This window comes from Stegodyphus dumicola, chromosome 9 (assembly GCF_044657685.1).
Source record: "Stegodyphus dumicola isolate Sdum_Otavi_A_Nest chromosome 9, ASM4465768v1".
NCBI classification, from domain to species: domain Eukaryota; kingdom Metazoa; phylum Arthropoda; class Arachnida; order Araneae; family Eresidae; genus Stegodyphus; species Stegodyphus dumicola.
Window position 1 is genome coordinate 78,494,486 of NC_140776.1, and position 22,216 is coordinate 78,516,701.

General features: G+C 32.0%; 1 protein-coding gene across 3 annotated transcripts in view; it reads right to left on the reverse strand.

The window, feature by feature from the left end:
- Window positions 1–22,216, reverse strand: part of LOC118187632 (adenylate cyclase type 3-like) — a 476,146-nt gene that overhangs the window by 323,724 nt on the left and 130,206 nt on the right. For 2 of the 3 annotated variants that reach the window (XM_085823651.1, XM_085823654.1), the window contains exon 2: window positions 1,071–1,168. The exons of the other annotated variant lie outside the window; for it this stretch is intronic. The gene's annotated coding sequence lies outside the window, so the exon portion shown is untranslated. The remainder of the gene's footprint in view (window positions 1–1,070; window positions 1,169–22,216) is intronic. 3 annotated transcript variants of the gene reach the window in all.

The following is a 22,216-nucleotide window of genomic DNA, read 5'->3' on the forward strand; positions in this document are numbered from 1 at the left end:
ATTCCGTGTGGAATATCTAGGACAGTTACGTCAGCAGTCCATTAAAAACTCTATAGCTAAACCTCTCCAGGTGGGTGAAATTGTTCTACTTGAAGATAACAACAAAAAACGTGCTTTTTGGAACCTGGCGCGTGTCATAAAGCTGCTACCTGGTCGTGATGGACAAATAAGACTTGCTCTCATAAAAACAGAGACTTCTGAGTTTCTGAGACCAGTGCAAAGACTGTACAGACTTGAGCTGGATAACCCAGTCCAAAAGGATATGACTGAAAATATTCCTATGACTACCAGCAGTGGTAGAACTGTGAAACCAGTGATACGTCTGTGAAATGTTTTGTACTTGTTTGAATACTTTTTAATAATTTGATTTACTTTTATTTTTCTAGGTTTAGTATTATCTGTTAATATGTCTAGAAAATTATGGAATGCTGCATCTCCAGGTAAATTTGTATTTCAATTTAATTAGAACATCTTGGTAGGCATAATTTTATACTTCAATATTGTATACTGTACTATTATGCATATATTATACTTAACAGATGTGTGAATTTACCTCCCAGTAAATTCAGGTGGGAGGAATATGTAGCGAATAGTTTATCCAACAGATGGCAGTATCTGCCAAGCTCCTTTGGTAATTGTCAATGCGCATGCGCAAGTGGAGTGAAAAAAGAAGTATGTTATGAGGAGAATGAGCTTTCGTTAATAATGTTGCTGCGCGTTTTCGCTGTGTAAATAAAAGTATATTTTTATATCATAGATGTTCTTTACTCTCTAATGCGAAGCACTAGGTTAGTGCACGAATCTCTCTGATTCAGAAACCATTTTCAAACCGTGGATCACCACAATATACATTCTAAAAAATAGTAATATTTAAAACAGGCTTCATTGAGTTATAGAATACGAAAAAGAAAAATAAATTTCAAATGGAACAATAATTATGAAATATAATAAAAATTATAAAAACATAAATATATATAGAATAATAAGTCAAAATATATATAATAATTTTCAGAAATAATGTAAGGTAAAACATAATTCTTTCCACTTATTATCTAAATCAGCTGCCTTACCTGAAAATCTTTGTATAGCGAGAAAAATTGTCTATGATATTTGAGTCATAATGATAGTTTAGTTCCAAATACTCGTGCTTCCGACATGATGTTAAGTTCTGAAAAGAAGGGAATTTTATGAATAAATAAAAATTACTTTGTATACATCATTTTCTTGCCTAAAAGCCAAAGAATTGTGAAAAATATGATAAGGATGATTTTATAATTTATCATGTAGCCTAGTATATCGCAATTATTCAGCAGGTAGTGGATTATTAATTACTTACTGTATAATTTTACACGAAATATTTTTCACAGTCTTAAGCGCAGAATTAGCTTTAGGAGAAAAAAATTAAATAGGAATATTTTTCCCCTTTCTTACTGAATTTCATTTCTATAAGTGTAGAAGCTAGTGCATATAAAACAGATAAATAAAAAAAGATTGATGTATTTAAGTTTGTAATAAGGAATATTTTGCATAGAAATACGTCATAATTAATATTTTAAATAACCAGCAGCAAGAATAACAGTACAAGATACAATACTAATAACAGTACAATAATGGTGCTGAAAAAATTAAAACATGTTACTTCAAATCATTTAGACTTAAGAAATAATACTTTGATTCTGAATAAAAAATGGAAATTTATCTTCATTAAATTTATTTAAAAAACATGCATTATTCTTATACACCGCGTGTTTAGAAACATGCAATAAGAATACACTTTACGAATTTCATAAAAGCAAGTACAATGTAGGAAAAATTGCCAAGAAAGTAAACATAAAAAATACATCAGAAGTAAAGCAAGTATCTCATTAAAATAATAAAGGTACATGCTAATGCTTTCTCAGAAGCAAAAATAAGGCTACTGAAGCATAGAATAATGAACTACACTAAAAAAGTCGTTTTGATCGTGCTTTTGTCACTTCTGCTATTAGAAGTCGCTTAAGAAACTAAAACTGGAGGTTTGCAAATCTTGCATTTTCGGAACTCTTAAAATTTGAGTTTAAAGTTTTCAAAACTCTTAAAACATGAAGGAAAAGCGAATTTTCTTGTAAAGCTTTCGTTCAGTAGATATTAAAATAAAACTCTATGAATAACGTGAAATAATATTTTTTCTTCAGTACACAAAATTTACTTCACATAAACATAAAATATTATATAAAACTGGTAAGGCTTTTATACTCCCTTTCAATGTTTGTTACAGTTTTTAAATAATTAAAATGAATTATTTCCAGGGATTCTTTTGAACCGAGTCCCAATGAAAAATATCCAGAAATATCTGGAGACCTCCAGGGATGCTGAGATCCTACTTTCGCTGTTTCATTTCCCACATAAAAAAGAGGAAACACATCCTCTGTCGAAAAGAGGGAGTTGTGATCTGTGATGCCAAGCCTTTCAATACCTTTGCTAACAATCCGTGGCTTCCCTATAGCATACAGATATGCTGACGCAGTCTTATCATCCATTGTGCTGTCGTTCCTTTTGCGCCCATATGGAACATATGCAAGCTTGTCTTCGTGCTTTCCAAATACTTATTTATCCCAACTAAGTTGGCAGATATCTCTGACAAACAACATTTTGCAACTGATGGGAAGCCATCCGTCATATAATGTTAGCGAATTATTCTAGCATTTGGAGAATAGTAAGAAACCACGAAAGATTTCATCCTCCATCTTTAAGTTTAAATACTTTGCCAGATAACGGCTTGCATTCAATCATAGGTGGATTAACCTCTTACTGATATTATTGACTTGCTCACTTTGTATAGTATATATATATATATATATATATAGATAGATAGATAGATAGATATTGCTTTTAAATAAATCACCCATTTTTTCGGAAATTTCAATCATTTCCTCCCCTCCCCTGCATCGTACATTTAATTACTACTTGTTCTCAGTTAGATAACTACTTCGCGCCTGGGTTTCATGTTTCAGAATGTATACTTATGGAATGTATGTACAGAAAACTGTGACTTAAAACAAACGAATGCATTCAATGTTTTTAAAATTTTTATCTTTAAACTCCAAGTACTGAGTTTTATCTTTGTTTATGTAGACATACAAACAACGCCTGTATTTAAAATAAGTACAGGCTAATATTTCTCATAATGTTCTTCACAGAAGTATGCCCACCTAGATAGATAAATCTTTAGTGTTTGAAAAATTAACCAAGTTTGCAAAAATTTGCTAAGCAATTCATCATTGTATCAGATGTTTATTTCTTTGACAGATTTTTAACAGCTGCACCATTGAAGCGAACAATTACGTAATTCAAGGACGAATAATGAACTCAACATCAAAGAAAACATTAAGTAAATTCACCTTAGAGAATAAATATCTCAAATTTTGGCATCTGAACAAAATAGACAATGATCTCCCATAATGCAGTTAAAAGAGAAAACAAAAGAACAGGAAAAAGAAACTATAAAAAGATGTTTCTAATTTTAGAATTTCGTCTGGTAGCGATGTAAACTTGTGTTTGACGTTTCTAAATAGCTCACAGTTTGATGAACTGCCAGTCCTTAGCAGAACAAAAAAGGTAAAACATTAAAAAAATATTTGCTAGTAATGTTTCGATACTTTCGTAAACAACTAAGTTATTAATATAAAACATGCTTTTTAAACTTTCATGTAATGACATGTTTTTTTACACATCTGCAAACATAGTGTCAGTTTTTTCGGTTCAGTTAACTTAAAAATTTATATTGTTAGTAGAGTTAATGAAAGCTATTTCCTGTGTCATATCTTAACTACGTCTAATACAAAATTTCTCAATTTTCGTTGAAATTATAATGGTCTTCATTAAAAATAAAACCTAACAATAAAAATATTATTAAAGCTCTGTAGCAGCATTTAGAATGCATACGGCCTGAATATTTCTTTTTTCCATTTAAAAGAAAAAAGATTTACATTTATTACAATATAACAAAACAGTATATAAGAAAAAGGAAAACTTAGAGCCTATTTCTGATTGAAAAAAAAAATCTCAAAACGTTTTCTTTCCGGAAAAATGTTAGATGTTTATGCTTAATGAATAAACCATAAGAATTTATACATCAAGATGCAGGAATTTAAAGATATCGACAAGAAAGAAACTTATTACTGTGAAAGTGTAAGAGTGTAAATGTGCAAATTTTAACGTTTTGTTGCTCTTTATTGCTTAATCGAAATACACAATTTACATATGACATAAAGCTTTAATAACTTCCTATTAATTTCTTCATAATGCTAAATATCCATTTATTTATAGGATTTGGCTATTAATTTGCAATAAACCAGCATTTTTCTCATGTCATTTATTTCATGTTTCACCACCCACTGACTGGCGGCTTGTATTGTTGTATTTAGAAAACACTTGCTTACTGCTAATTAGTCATTTAGTGTTCTAACAATACCAAAGTAAAAGTTATAGGTTCTATTCAGTAATTTTGAAAAGTCCTGGTTCCAAAACCAATAGTAATTAATGCTATTTGAAACTATACGAAAGGTACGATTAAATTTTATATTCATCACCTTTTCTCTCTTCCTGCTGCTTTGCCTAAAATGCCATTTTAGCAATTTCCGAGCGGTTTAGTTTATTTGAATACAGGAAAATACACAGTTATTATCTTCCAATAGCGATGGAACAATTTCGTGGAGGCTTGCCTTTTTAAGTTGTTCCGAAATTTGTCAGAAATTATTTGCGCTTGTGAATGCTTACAGCTGTTCTGAAAATAAAGCTTCTTACGTATGTTTCCATTATTTCTTCAACTGTATATTATTTTCAATTATTTAGCAATAGTAACAATAGTAAATGAAATTTCAATCTTCAAAAAATATCTCTGAATACTAGAAATTGAACATTTATATAAATTGGCTGGGTATCTGAATTATTGAAAACGAAGTCGTTACATACGCATATGCACCGTTTATTGTAGAACATATTTCAAACAAATAAACTTCAAAACAAAAGAAGAGTCAAAATGATGCATGTAAAATCAAATCGCAAAAATTTCCAAGGAATTTGAAATTTATCTATGTTCTCAGAAGACGATACTGTTATCAAAATTCGAAAACACTTTAAGACTAATTAAGAAGTAGCTTTGCAGAGACCAGAAGTTCTACCAGGGAAAATTGAAAACATAAGTTATATCTAATTCTAATTAAATAAGGTTATGTCTTAATCCTGAGATGTAAACCGAATCTTTTCCGTGTGCTAGACTAGCATGGCAACCGCTTTCAATCCTAAGCGATTTCAAACTCGGGCCTCGGGCACCAGACAGAGATCAGAAACAAGTTAAAAGCGAGGAATATTAGAATGGAAAGACTGCACTTTCTCTCGAATACGTAACCTTCGAAACCATATACCTGTATTTTAACTACTACACCATCACAATAAATTAATCGGTATTCCTGATGGTTCAATTTATAGTCTCTTGCATGCTGCGAAATAAAAACATATTTAATGGTTCACAAGCGAGTAGCATAATACTGCAAAATTCGAAAACTTATAATAACTAAAATTCAAAAACCTACCGGCTGTCGTTAACTTGATGCCGTTTAGACAATTCCGTGGACTGATATTCTCCTGATTTAATTGAACTGTTACAAACTATAAAATCCATTTTGCATGAAATCTGCTAGAATGTAGCAGCAATAAATAAAACTGCATTTATACTACTGCAGAGAACAGAGTGGAGAAGTCTATGACATCACGAATTGAGCATTTGGATTTATTCACAACGTAGCGAAGTATTGCAATCGTGAAAAAAAATTTCGGGCATCAGATTTCAACGAAAATATCCATTTTGACCGTTATCGAATGCCATTTAACGATGTCTTTGCGTGACATCTGTACGTAAGGACAGAATAAAGGACTCTTTTCCCACCAGAAAATTATAAAACGGATTTAAAATGAATTCTAAAGAGATTTTTTTCGTGGCGTCTGAACGTAGTTATGTACGTACGTATCTCGCATAACTCAAAAACGAGAAGCCTCAGAACGTTGAAATTTTGTACATACGCCTGCTATAACATGTAGATGTGTATCTCCCATTTTGGTTGCAATTGGCCGCACCAAATGTATATATATATATATATATAATTTAAATTAAAAAGTAATTCTTCAAGCTATAGCCTACGTGTAAAGTGATACTACGTTCCTATGCAAATAAATATAAACACATAGTAAATATCCATTTGCAATATAAGATGTAAAAACATAGAATGTACGAAAAAGTAAAAAATAAAAATCTAAAGATGAATGCTTAACTTGATTGGAATTTAAAAGTTAAAATATAAGTAAAATAAAGTGTAAGCTATCTCATTACATATTAGAAAAAATACTACAAAATATCATATTAAAAATAATAAGAACCACAAGCAGCGGTATCCACTCTGTTACTCGGCTCAGTTTCTTTATAAGTTTGTAAGTTGTGCATTTTTTGCTTTAAAAATGATTGAATTATGTTGCTCTGGTTAAGATTTTTATGACTTTAGTTAATCTGCTTGCAATAATTGCGGAATTATTAACAATTTAAAAGTTTTATACTTGCGGCTAAGCCTAATTTTTAATTACCATGGCAGCCATTTTTGTTTATATTTGAAATTTAGCAGAATAGTGGATTTGTTGCCAATCTAGAGAAACTAAGTTTCGCAACAACAAAGTACTGTTGTACAAACAACAGTACAACAAAGTACTGTTGTTGTAAATTTTTTACAAAGTACTCAGCGTACAAAGTACAAGTTTTACAAAGTACTCAGCGTACTAACCAAGTACTAATCAAGTTCAGCGTCTTTTTTTAACATTGCGAATTAAATTATACTTAATTCATTCCGAAATTAATATTTAACTTATTAGCTTGTTTTAGCGTAGAAATATTAATTTTAATTGTAAAAATTTTTTAAAAATTGCTTTAGCTGTATTTACAGTTTTAGGTTTTTCTATAACTTTCAAATTTTAATGAAAATATTTTGAATTTTTATATATTTTTGCCTTGCCGCGAAGTGAGAACTGAATTAATTAGTAGCGCATGCGCATTAGGTAAGCGGCGCTGAATCTTCTGCGAAAAACTGTTTCATTTTTGTTTAATTTCTTTTATATGTCGTTTTAGATTTATTATAGTATTTGAATATAACTTATGGTATTTCTTCAGATATAATTTTTGTGCATTCTGAGATATAAAATGAATGTTAATGCTGTTAAGTGAACGTAGTGCCGAAGTGTAGCGATGGTAAATGAATATAGTGAACTTTAAAGAGTGCATTTATTCTGATGTGATTTATGCGTTGTCGACGAAGTAGATTTAATTCAAAATTCGTTAACTGTTAATCCAATATGTTTAAATGAAATGTATGAAAATTGCGTATAATTTAATATTCCGAACAAGGAAGTCATTCAGTGTACATATCAGATTTTTAAACATAGGATTTACCAGCTAGTCAGCTTTTCCTGCCGATAGTCATTCTCTAACTTTCTTCGTTTACACAAAAGGGGCTACCTATTTTCAGATTAACACTTACGAGAACACTGTACAGAAATCCCATGCGGAATTATATAATAGGAGGCCAAATTTCATGTCAGCAAGAGCCTCATGTTGAAATTCAACAAAATTCCACAGCACGTTAAAATTCACAAAATTCCACACCAAATTAGATTTTCCATAAGCCAAAGGCTACACTTTGTATATATATAATGTTATTTCCAAAGTTCCCGTTTATATGATTCCCATAATCCATATTTACATCGTTTTAAAACTATGGGAACAAGTTTCAAATAGAAAGAAATGGTTGATTCTAAACAATCATTCAGTGACTGTTTTCCTTCAGTGTATGATGATACGAAGACAACGCGAAGGTTTGTGGTGCTGTAAAATGTTGATGTTGTAAAAAAGTACTCTTTTCTTTTCAGTTTTTAAATACTCCGACTCTTCTGCGATACTTTCTTGTAAATGTTCATCTACCACAGTTTTGTAGTACTCATGAAATTTCAGATTCTTTTTTATTTAATTAAATATAGTAGTCAATTAAATTTAGTTAATTAAATTTATTAATTATGAATTTTAATTAAATTTAGTTTACCTTTCCTGTAAAGCATCCACAAGCATCTATCCATTCATTTCTAAAGTAACCACAAGCAAATCTAACTTTTAAAGATTTTCTTCACAAAATTGTTAAATAGAGTCAATACAATTTTATTATTATTATTATTTATTTTTTTGAATAATATTGTAAGGTTCTTATATTAAACTAAACAGTTACTATGATTTCGATCATGACTTCCTTCTCTCCGTATTCCTCACCAGAATGCGAATTAGCTTATAGTGTACTTAAGCTGAGAGCTTTTGGATCTCAGTCTGAAAGAAAGAGTTTCTGGCACTCGCGTAGCGTTGTTAGAATTCTGCCAACTTTATCCTGGCTTTTGCAATCTCTCGAACTGGTTGCTCTAAACGTATGCTTACGGTAAATTATTCAGCCTGTTCGTAGCTTAGTTATGGACTGTGGATTAATAGCCTACTTTATCAGCATTTAAATTTAAGTGCCTGTTATTGTTTATTTTACACCACCACAAGCGGTGATGGCACGAGTTGTGCAGGTTTAGTTGAAAGTTCAATTTAATATAAAAAAAGTTGTTCAAAACGTTCGCAAGTCTGTCGTACTATTTCAAACAACATGACAACTCGCTACTTGACAATTAGGATTGTAAATTTCAAGTTCAGCGTACTAACCTGATAATACCATAAAGTTTTTTAACTAATAAGAAATAAGATGCAAATAAAATAACTGCATCGATCTGTTTAAATTTAAAAATAACAAAAGGAAAACTAAGTTTAAATTTACTATTAAAAAGAAGTGAAATAAATTAATTACTTTGTAGGGTTTATACTTATTTTAACTAACATTTATTTTAAGATATCTTTCCTGTCAAGCCTTACTTTCCCCTGGAATTGTCAATGCCATAGTATGTAAATTTTTAGTAGAACGCGCAAGGTATTCAGATTTTTAGCACAAGTATTTTTAGTTAAATAGAAGGGAAACGAGTTCGTAAGGATGCTTTCTTACTTCACGAGTGTGAAGGTTGCTAGGTAGAAATTGAAGAACCGCGCGTTTCGGCCTGTGTGTTTGCCTCGGCAGATAGTTGAATCTTTCAACTTAATATTCAGAAAGTTTGCTGAAATATCAGCTGTATTTTAGAACGCGGTTAGGTTAGTTACGTTTAGAGAGCCTCGTAGGTAGTAACTTGTTATTATTCATTTTTAGTTTCTTATTTTTATTTTACCGCCGGGTCGGCGTAGTTTGTGAGCGTCAAGTGCACGCATCTGTAACTTCTAAAGTAGAATAAAAAGGGAGTTAAACCCTTCTTAAGAGTTTTGTGTACTTTCCAGTTCATAGCAGTCACTACTATTGTTGCGTGTAGGTTGGGGCCGCGCAACACTACAACTTTCTTTGGGAAGTTAAATAATTTTAGTTAACCGTATTTCATACATATATTTTTATTTGCGTAAGAGCTGCACTAATGGCCTGTGATAGCCGCACGCAGCTCTCGAGATGAGATGTACCCTTGCACATAACAAGAACTGATGAAATGTGCTCTTGTTACATAACAACAACAGAAAAAAAACTATCGTTTTGCAACAATTTGTAACCTATTTTTCAAGTAGCACTTCTTTTAAATACCTAAAAAAATAGCACATGACAAATTCCTCCAGTTCTTACAGTGTTTAATTGCCGCAACGAAAATCATTACAAAGAAACTAAAATCCTCTCCATTTATGTAAGACATATATACCTCACAAACTTGAATAACAATAATTTTCAACAATAATTTTTAATTTAGATAAAAATGTTTTGACAGCAAATGTAACTCACTTCCTGACGTTCTTTATTGCAAGAACATTTTGAAATGTCTGACGGTCGAAATATATTACCTTTCAAAGAGTAATTTATGACTTTCAGAGCTTGAGTGCTTTATTTTATTAAATGCCGAGAAAATTCATTATTCTCCCATGCCAGGGCTGTTAAGAAAATCTCTTTGTTCATTTTCCCCTCATAATGGCCGTATATTTTATTTATCATTACCAACTATTATTTTAGTCGCTTATGAGTGCGAAGAAGAAAAGTTCACTTTAAGTAATACTTATTATTTAGATTTTTATAAGTCCGAAAGTCATCCATCTTATACTACAAATATCAGTTTGGGTTAATCCATGTTAAACGACTAAAATTCTAAAAAAATATATATTCAGCACCATATTATTCCATGCATTTATATCTACATATATTTTATATCTATATGTATTTTATTTATATTTATCTATATGTATGTAGACATTTAGACATCAATAACATTAGAGTTTAAATGATTTAAGAATCTACTTTTATGAATGCGGAAAATCTGAAAAAATAAAGTAAATGGCAGAAACTTTGAAAATCGGCATAGGTTTGCAGCAAATTTTACAAAATTACCCGTACAGAATAAGGTGAATAACTCAATACAAATTGTAGCCACCTTTCATCTTCAATATTGTTTGCGAAAACACGTAGATGAAATGTATACGGTATGTCGTCCGACGTAGAGAGTGTGTTTTGTGACTAAACGTTGGACATGCACAATAAACGTTTAGTCACAAACGCGTTGTATACCAGTTACATGGTCCAACAGACCTGTAACTTTATGCATGAGATAGACATCAAGCACTCGTACCCATCTGACACTAATGTTCAACGTTTCGTAACTCGGTAACTAAGCTTTTGCCTATATGCTGTTGACTGACCCCGGTGACTCGCAGTGTTTCGCCTGCAGTCCTTTAGAGACTATATTCTGGAACACTCTCTAATTGCATTACATGATGCGCAGATATGCATAAAAGCGCAACTGGTAGGACTTATTTACTTATGAAGATCAGCATAAGCAGGATAAATCTTTACAAAAGTCGTTACAATTTCCTATTAATATTGTCACTTCTTCGAATAAAATATGAAAAAAAGTGAGGATCAAATATGGAATGCAGTCATTTTTGGCTTTGCCGACACCGCTAAGGTAAAAGTGCAACATTTAACGTACAGTAGTGTGATATGATTTGCCAAGATCTATCGCGATTAAGTGAAAGCGTTGATAACAGCAAATTCCACAAATAACACGATACTTATGTAATTTATACAATATTTCTCAGAAACACTTGTACGACGGTTGTCGCAAAATTGCGCGTTATGTCGTAGTATGTACCATTGATAAAGGACATCGTTGGCGAAAATTCTTAAAGGACAATACTTACATCATAGAAAAAAATAATCAATGTGTTTTGATTTACTTTTGAGTGCCCTGTTTGGTTTCAAATATGTAGTTATATGCTACTCCAAAAAGTAGATTTTTCTCCCCATAAAGGGAAAATATGTCGGGGAATATAATATGGGAAAATATTTCCCATATAGGAGAAAAGACAAAGCATGCCTAATCAAAATGCGACTACGCGCCAAGTGGGGGAGGATATGCTTTAATTCCATTGACACTATAACACACGCACTTCCCGACGATTTCATTTGATAGTTTTCTGTACACGGTATATTGCCGCTGTCTACAGCCAAATTCAAATACCATAAATCAGTGTTCCCCAACCTTTTTATCACCGCGGACCGTTCAACGTTTGATAATTTTACCGTGGCCCGCGGGGGGGGACGTTGATTGTTTATATTTTAGATTATTTTGATTTATTAATTTTAATTTAACTGTATTTAAACATTCCTTCAAAATAAAATACAGTTACATCAAAAAACTAAATATAAAGTGATTTAACATTTTAACTTACTAGAACGTTAAATCGATGAGAACCCTGAGCTTGTTTCTTTGCAATGAGACGGTTACATCTGGGGGTAATCGGAGACAATGACACCCGAAGTGTTTTGCTTATGTCCAGTTTATTCCGTTGCTTTGTTTTGGTTGCTGTTACTTTAGAAAACTCCGCTTTATTTATGATATTTACAGTTATGATGATTGATTTTTTTATTAAAATTAATTGAAAGAGAAAATCGTCGCGGTGGTTTTCTTTTTTTTTTTTACTTTTTAAAACATTAAAAAAATTATGTCACTCTCTTCGGGGGCCCCTTTTTTAAATAAATAAAATTTTAATGAAACGTAAATGTTTTTAACTTGGGGTATAAACCTAGGAATTTAAATTCAGTTTCAATGAGATAGGCGGCCCGCGGCCCGGGGGTTGGAGACCACTGCCATATATGACAGGACGTTTCCGTGAATTTTGTTAACCTTGGGGTATATAAATACATAAATTTTTATTGATGTATTGCGCGCACTAAGAGATTAATTATATAAATAGAAAGCAAAAAATTAGAATTTAAAAATAATAATAATAAAGTGTACTGTATACTCCTGTCTATTTGCAGGATAATTTATCTTTTTCATTTCTATCGGAAGCATGAAAGCAAGGAGTTTTGATATTTTAACCTTCAAAAAATGATAATCAAGAGAGAGACAGCGTTAAGAAAATGCTGTTACTTTACTACATAGCACAGTCCACAGTTTTAGACTTTGATGAACGAATAATTAACATACTTTCAGTTGCAACTATTTATAAACAATGATGCATCAATCCGAACCATACAAGCAGTTCGTGATAAAAAAAATTGTCAAATTAAAGCAGAATGAATGAACGACAAATGAAACACACTTGGGATGTTGTAATTTCCCCACGTAAACGTACATTTTTCGCCTGGAAATCGTTTCATTATTCAGATATACATCGTTCTTTACATTTAAGGTGTGGTGTGGTGGTGTATTTAATTATGGCAAAGCACACTAGGGCTATCTGCCTAAGGGGAGGGATGCCTTTCGTGGAGGACTTTCTAAGGGAAACTGGCTCGTATACACGTTACACATGGGGAAAACCACGAAAACGCCCATGCAGCCAGCCCGTTCGCGGGATTCGAACCTCGGACCGAACTACCAGTGTTCAGCGTCTTTACCGCTCGGCCGCTGGTGGGCCTCTTTACTTAAAAACGTTGAACTGAAGATCATGTATGGAACAGAAAACATCGAACATATTGACTAGAATTTTATTCTAATATAAATTATGAATAACTTATAATATAATAATAATTATGAATAACGGCTCATACACGTAAAATATGCATTTTCTCCCTAACTAATAAAAATTTATTCACTCAGATATAAAGCGCAACAGGAAATATAGTAAATAGGTTTGAAATTAGTGCCGAAAATACCACAAATTCAGTATTAGAAGTCTCTGCAATACAAAATATATATAATTCGGTATTTCTTTTTAATCTGCTTAAAATACTTTTCTTAACTACTATAATGTCTAAACATACTCTGCGCTTAGATTCCAATATCCCAATTAGTTCAGTCGACTGTCAAAATCCAAAAAGCAATTCCTTCAGATTTTAATCCTTGCTTTATCTGAAATAATATGAAGGTATCTTCTGTAAACTTCCTCCTGTTTGTAATAATAATTATTTAACGAAAGAGCTTAGGGAGAACGGCGAATGTCATTCGCATTTTTGGAATGTTGCCAGATTGGTCCCACAGCCGATCGCTCCGCGACGTGCTAATTGAGGAATCGCAGAAAATTGGAAATTTGAAGATCCTTGCGTTAATGATTAATGTTTTCCTAGATGTTGCTTTTATTAAAGATTAATGGGCTAAAGTTGCGCCTTTTGAGAGAGGATTTCTCTGAGAAATAATTAAGGAAACCAGAATAAACAGAGAGAAAGACGAAAGGAAAGAACGTCTAGTCACGTAAGAGTTTTGAACGAGAAATTATTAAGAGGTAAGCCCACACTCGAGATTTTCTCTTTAATTTTCTCTCTTTTCATTGTTATTTTTAGTAGTGGTGGCTGTACTTTAAAAAGTGTCCATTTTTAATAGGAAATTCAGTCAAATTACAAAATGTTGACAAAAGAATCAAAATAAGAGAAACAAAGTAAAAGAAAATTTTAAACTTTGGAACTTCAGAAAATATAGATAGTTCTGAAAATATAAAACATTTTGGCACATGTTAAATGCACGATTGAATATGTTTTGGATAATGATTTGATATCGTTACAGGTGTAATTATTGAGGTGAATATTTTGAAGATTTTTGCTATAGACATAAACCACTCAATGTTATTAAAAGTCCAAAAAAAAATTAATTCTAAAATTAATTTTATACTTCAAAAGCAGACACAGTGATTGAGCATCCACATTAAGCTAAGTAGCTAAACTTCTGATTATTCACAACTAATATAAAGATACATTTAGGACATTAAGATTAAAGATTGAAGATTAAGAATAAAGATTATGATTGTTGTTGTTGTGACTTACCTCACTTGTCTGATAATAACATCAGAACAAGCCCACGAAATTCATCGCAGCAAGAAGTGCAAGATTGTGCCCGTCGTTGGCAAGAGCCTTCAGCAACATACAGGTAACAGTACGACTTTATTTAGTTCCGCCCCCGTTTCAACCCTCTTAACAATGTTTCAGCTCAAAAGGGACGTTAGTCCCAAGTAAGATATTAGTCTCCAAATGGAATGTAGAGTATTTATTACCTATACACGGTGTTTCACGTTTCAAACTGTTGCCACCAAATATTATATCTAAAGGAATCAAATAATGGAGAATCAGCATGAATGATGCATGTGCATCGCACTGTAAGAAACAACGGTACCTAGAGCCAATAATTCTGAATAACGTAGTCCTTCGCCCGAATATGGGCACCTGGAAGCCACAATTTTGAATTTCAAATTTATTTTATTAACTATTTCATATTTTATAAAATTTTTAATTGGCAAACACAATAATTTCACAGCGAGCAGTGGTAACACTGTACGGAAAACACTGTACTTTTTTATCTTTATCGCGCGAGACTGTCTGTAGGAAAGTCTGAAGATATGCTGCTTTTAAATATTTTGTGAATTTGCTGTTGAATCGAATTTTATGTGGCATACGCGCCAAAAACGTGGCATTTAATAAATAAAGTAAACACACAAATCGTTAATAATGAAAACAGAAAAAAAGTTTTATAAAGTCGTCTTAGTAAGAAAACTGAACACTGATATGATGAACTGAGAAAAAACAGGAAAATGGTATGTTAGCAATTAACGCTGCATTGAGAATTCCAAACGTATACTGACGTTGCTTTTAAAAGATTTGTGTAATTTTGCTGTTGAATTGTGTATGGCGTAAGTGCGAAGAAAATGATGCTTAGTAATAAAGCTAAAAAAAAAAAAAAAAAAAGGTTCGAAGGCGTGAGTGTAACAGCAGACTAGTAGACTACGAGCTCAGCGAGAGTGTAAAAAACATTAACAAACTCTTTTGGGCCATCTGAAATCTTTTAAATCCCCCTTGCCTTTCCTTTGGTATTAAAAGTTAGTGCTACGTTTTGTAACAAGTCTAATACCTCTAAAATGATTAAACCATTGCGCCTGTGTGCAGAATAGTTAGTTATCTTTGATGATTAGTAAAATTATGCTCTCGAAATACACCGGGCTCCTGAAAGTGTAACTAACACCATTTTAAGGGGTAGTTTCTCACTTTTAAAGCCGTTAGTAACTCAAGCAATGTAAAAGAGTTTTTCCAAATTGTCCACCGGCCATATATTATTCTAAACTCTCCCATTAAAACCGACCTCAAAATAGTAAAATATTTCATCACTGCAATTTGAAAGGAGATTTTGGTGCATTTTATGGGATGTACTCATTATTTTGAATTAAATGTAGTGATACATAGTTCTGTTATTCATATAAGGTAACTAAACGTTGTCTTCAATTAACTATCTGACACTAAATATCAAAATATTCTTAAAAATGTCATGAACGAGATAAAGTTACAATATATGCTTGCGTTCTACGGGTTCGTGGATATGGAGTAATTGTTGATAACACTAGATGAAGAACCAAAACACAATTTATTCGCCAGTAAGCCCTATTACACAGGACTGTTCCAAGGACACGTTTACAGTCGTCGAAAAACTACGATAGACATGCTGAAACAATCAGCAACACAGCGTTTAGGCTATAACGGTGAAGACAGCTTCACCGCAGAGCATTTAAGTCCAGCTCTCAACTCGGTCGATCGCTCTCAAACTAATCTCTGAACTCAAAGACACATTACTCTCTCCTCTACAGGCAGGGTATAGATAACTTTAACCTATCTTCGAGAATATTCCTGAGAAAAGCGCTAAAAATTCGTTCTAGAATGCTCTCACTATGGAACGTCTATGACATAATGCCAATTTTGTTGCTAAATATGGAAACACTACCCTGCCACTTACTGGCAACCCTAAGATTGCCATTGACTCAAGCTGCTCCTCCAGCAGACTTCTTTCTTCGCTTCGCTGGAGGAGTTTTGTTTACGAAAAGCTTTGCGGGGAAGTTACGTCACCGCGCAGCCTCTAGGCATTTCGCAACAATATCATTTTTTTGTTCAAAAAATAGAAAGTATATTTGGTGTTATGTACTTCCGTCCTAATTACTTTACAGAATAGGAATCGATGATAACGGTTGATGAAGAAGAATACGGAAGTTGGTCCTTGAGGTTGCTTAGTTACTATAGCCTTCTTTAAACACGAAAGACGCAAATTCGAGTACCAAATGAGGCAGTACTGCTTATATTGTGTACTAAATAAATATTATAAATATGCCACATTTCATACTTTAATTCAAAGAAGACTAATACGCAACTGTTATTTTATTGCAAAGAGCGAATTTATATTTATCAAGAATCGAAGTAATAAAGAAATACACAAAATAAATAAATGATTGAAGTAATAATTAAGTAACACATAAAATAAATATTATTTAACCTTAAACATGGTACTATCTAAGAAATTTTTTCCATTTTCTTAATCACAGGCAGATAAAATCGAGTCTTTCACTAACGCTTTGATGGTTCACCGCAATTGCGGTGAATTAGTATGGATTTTGCTATTTTTTTCCTCTTCATTGTATAGGCTTTATTTATAAAGACAGATTTGAGTTCTAAGGAAAGTTGAAAACTAAGAAAGAAACAAAAGAAAAAACGCTTTGGGAAGGGGAAAAAACACACCACAACGACAAAAAATTATCTCAAAATTTTTCAAAAGAGTAGCCAGGCGAGATTAAAAAAGACCCCATTTTACCCGAAAGTAGGAAAAATTAACCATCGCAAATACAAAACTAACGCGCCGTAAAAATAACCTGTTTATTTTTGCTTGTTCGTTTTCTGTCTTCTCGAAGCTCCTAATCACCTGGATGAGTGATCAAGAAAGTTTTGCTTCCCCTAATGCCTCGCGCAATGCATATCCATCTTTTCTTTTATCTTATCGTGAATGGCAGCACTTCCATTAGCGGGTGATTCGAATGTCCCGCTTAATACTACATAAAAGGAAATAGAGTTTTATTTTATATTTTTGCTATCCTGATATTTGTGTATAGCGTTTGGCATGCTAGTTCTAATATTCAGAATTAATTACAAAAATGCGTCACTCAGGATTAAATTTAAGGCCAATAGTTTTGTTAGAAGCATTAGAAGCGTAGGATTTTCCCTAAATTTATGTTTGAATAAGCATTAGTGTGAAAGCAATCAACATGCGAAATTTAATTACAATGTCTCTCAGGTTTAAAGAATTTTGGATTTAATGGACAGGATGTTTCACAGTGAATTGATTCGTATATTCTGGATGATTTTGTGTAGCTGCACCTATCCATTAAATTATGCAGAAACAAATATTCTTATTTTTTTCATAAGGCATGCTTTCAGTGTTTAAAAATCAGACAACTAATTATTATGTAAGTTTATTCTTATTATTAACCCACAAAAAACACCTTTTCCATCTTCAGGCCTGCTATATTTGTAAATTACAGCACATTGAATGTCGCTTCATTCTAGTCATGATAGATATAATATTTTGTTCCAGATTACTAATAAGATGAGAACTATAATGAATGAAATTAAATATAAACTTCAACCACAGTACTCAGCAATTTACTAAAACTTCTATCAAATTGCAAATTTAAAGTAGTGCTTTTATTCGAAATATATGCTTTTGATAATCAGTATGGAGCACAAGAAAAAAAAGGTTTAAATTATTTAATTAATAAGAACAAGATTTACAAATGTTGTGAAGAGTTCGAGAAATTTCAAAATACTTTATATCTTTTTTCTAGAAAATATGAATAATTTTAACTATTGATTATCAATATCAATACAGTGGAACCTCGAGATACGAGTTTAATTCGTTCCAGGTTTGAGCTCGTATCTAGAAACACACTTTCCCATTGAAAATAACGAAATCCAGTTAATCCGCTCAGCAGCCCAAAAATATCAACATAAAAATCAATTTTTCTAATAAATAACACTGATAAATAATATAACCGTAGTTTACCTTTATGATAGCTTTCCGACAAATGATAGCTTCTGACACCGATCTTTTAACTGTCTCTCGTTAATCCACATCAACAGCTTCTAGTAGTTTTGGATGATGCTTGGAAGTAACGGAAACTCCTTTGGCTACATCAAGTTTCTTAACTTCTTTCTTCTTCAGAAGAGTAACAGATCGTCGATGTCGAAAGGCCGTAAGTCTTCGTCTATTCCGTAACTCTTACACCACGCTTGTTTATCTATGATTTCTTTCTTAATTTCAGCGGCCATGGCTTCCTTATTTTTATTTATTTTTTTTTTTTCAGCATTATCTGAGGCAACAATCGTCTTGAGAGGCATCGTGAAATAATTATTTTTACGTTAAATGTAATAAACAATTAGTTCACATACGCACAAACACGTAGATCAAAGAACACTGAGTAATCTGACGAGGTGATTCCCTGACTCGAGCCCGATCGGGAAATGGCGCCACGCATACCAACCAGCCTGGTTCATTGCTCGTTACTCGAGTCAGTGCTCGTATTTAAAGACAAATCTTTCACTCTTACTTTCCTCGTATCTCGAATTTCTAGTATTTAGAGGTGCTCGTATCTTGAGGTACCACTGTATCTGGAAACAGTACTATTGTCTCGAGTTTATCTTATATAATATATAGTCGAAATACAAGTGGTAATATTTTTAAAGTTTTGTTATTTTTCTTAGAAAGAATTGTTGTGAAGCAGGAAATTACGTAAACTACAACACAAAGAATTAAAAGAATTCAAATTAGGTCATCTACTTGCAAAAAAATCCTACAGAGCAGCGATTCTCAACCGGTGGTATGCGTACCACTGGTGATACGCAACAGAAAAATAGATGGTACGCAAAGAAACAAAGTATTTTTAACTATTAAATTCAAAAATTAAATACTCAGCACTGTTTCAGTTTTATCTCTAGCACTAGTAAATTTATATGATCTGAGCTTTGTTCAACGCCAGTAGCCGCTCATAGACCTTATCAAAATAAGCCGTTTTTATTTTCACAAATATTCTTTTAGCTGTAGACATAAAAATTTTGTCATAACGGATGTTTTCAAAAAGAGAGATAGAAATGGGTGCTTTATTTAATAAGAAATAAAAATAAATTCGTATAAAAAGATAATAGAGGCTTATTAATTCTTTAAGAGTTGATCAATTAATTAGCATGTCTGCACTTTATCTCGCCCCATTTCCGGGCTCATATTGCTCTATTTTATATTAGAATAATTTTTTTACATCGATTTGCTATCTAACGGCAGGTATTTTGTCTTCTTGTTGCTTTGTATTCCTTACTTTTCTACGCGATCTGAGAATAGCGTCGTTTGTTTCTGAAGAACTCGTAATACACTGTGCATTTAAATATCTGTGAAAAAATAATAAAAAAGAAACCTAGATTTTTTAAAATAGAAAAATAGTTAGGATTGACTAAGTGGAAAAGCGATGATTCATAGGTGATGGATCCAGGACGATCTACTAGCACTAAGAACACTGAAAAGAAAAGAAAAATTGTTCATAGAAAATATAATTAAAGTTATTTGTCATTTGAGTTTACTTGAAATGTAGATGAAATGGACCTTCAATCTCAGTGTGTTTGTTGTTTCCGGTGAACTATTATTCAAAGTATGAAATCATCGTTTCTTAAAAGACATCCTGAATCTAAACATGCTAATTTAAAGGATACATCTGATGAATATTTTAAAAGGAAACTATCGGAGTTCAAAAATAGAAAACAAGCAATGAAAGGTTTTTGTTATTTCAAGTGAAAAAACTCTGGAAGCTAGTTACCTAGTAAGCCTAAGAATTGCCCAGACTGGGCAGGCTTAAATTACGAGCAGATTATATATTGGAGAATACCTAATATTACCAGCAGCTAAAGATATTGTTTTAACATTATTCAACGGAAAAACGGCTAAGTAAGTTGAAGAATTCATGAAATGGCAAATTCCTTAAAAGAGACACTTCTTCAAAAGTATTTCGCATTGCAGTTGGATGAAAGTATTGATATAACGAACTTAGTTCAATTATTAGTTTACATATGTTTCGATGAATATAAACGAATTGCCGAAGAGTTTCTAGTATTTTTTGAATCTGTTCATGATAAAACAACTGCAAGTGAAGTTTTCAAAGTAATTGACAATTTTATGTCTGAGAATAATATTCCTTGGAATAACTGATTTGCGGTATGCAGTGAAGGAGCTCGGGCTTTAACAGAAAACATTCCAGTGTTAGTTTTCAAATAAAGTCGTACCTGAAATAAAATTTACTCCCTGCTCCATTCAGCGTGAAGCTTTAGTAGACAAAAGAATCCCCAAAAACCTGAAAATCACTCTGAAAACTTGTTAATTTTATTAAAAGCTGCGGTTTAGATTTAGTAATATTTACGATTTTATGTCAAGTGATGGGCAGTGAACATGAAATGCTTTTGTTACATTTTGATGTAAGTGGTTATTCAGAGGCAAAGTTTTAAACTGTCGTTTTGAACTTCTATCAGGAATTCAAAATTTCATCTGTGATCCAAAATTTGAATTGAAAAAAATGTTGGTTTGTTGAATTATGGTTGGCACGTTTAGCATATTTAGCTGATATTTTTGGAAAGTTAAATAAATTAAATTTAGGATTAGAAGGACAAAGTGTTAATTTGTTTACCACTACAGATAAAATAAATGCAATGATAAAAAAACCCGAGCTAATAATCAAAGAATTTGATCATAACATTTTAAGCATTTTACCCCTTTTAGAAAGGTTTCTAACCGAAAATAATTTGAAAATAAAAGAAGAATTAGCATTCGACATTAAAAATCATTGTTTTTCATTGACAAATAATTTCAACACTTAGTATTTTTCCGAGGATATGGAAAAGACAATTGCATTAGAAATCCATTTTGTTCAAAAGTACTTGAAATTTTATCTCGTGAAGAAAGTGAACAATTGACAGAAATTTCCTGTCAGATTGAAGATTTCAAAAGTAACACACTTGTTAACTTTTGGGTAAACCGAAAAAATGAAATTAAAGACATTTCAAATATAGCTATTAAATTTTTATGGCCTTTTTGAAAAACTTATTATGGCTTTTTTGCAAAACCTATTTATATGAACAAGGATTTTTCTTCCATGTTATACTTGAAAAATACGTACAGAACAAAATTAAAAGTGGATCCTAATTTAAGGTTAAAAAACAAGTGAAATAAAACCAGACATAAAGAAATCGATATCTCTTAAGCAGGCCCGAATTTCACACTAAATTTTAGAATTAAAGTATTATAACTTAAATTTGTATAATTAAAATGGTAATCAATTTTCAATCTAATATTTTTTCATGTCTGTACATGTAATACAAATAGATAATAGGCTGTGCATATGGTAAAATATGTTTTTAATATTTCTGCTGAGAAACTGAAAAATAAACATTGTAAAATGTAATGGTGGTACTAAAGTTTTTCAATTTTTTGTTTATATGGCAGGGTTTGAGAACGGCTGCTATAGAGTACTTATAATGATCTACTATATTGTCGCAAATATGCTTTTTTCACAAAATTATACTAGGATGAATTATTGGGAAACATGGGTGTGTATAATATATTCTGTGCTACTCAAAATATACTCTCATTGCGAAGTACCTGAGCAAGCAATCAGTTGTGTAGATAGATTAACTGGGATACCATTGTACCCATGAAGCAACTGCGTGTTACCTGTGAACAAGTATTTAACCTTTTATAATGCACCACTTGTTTAAAGGACATATAACAGATCGCAATGAGCGCAAATAATCGTCCAATTTATCTCCGTTCA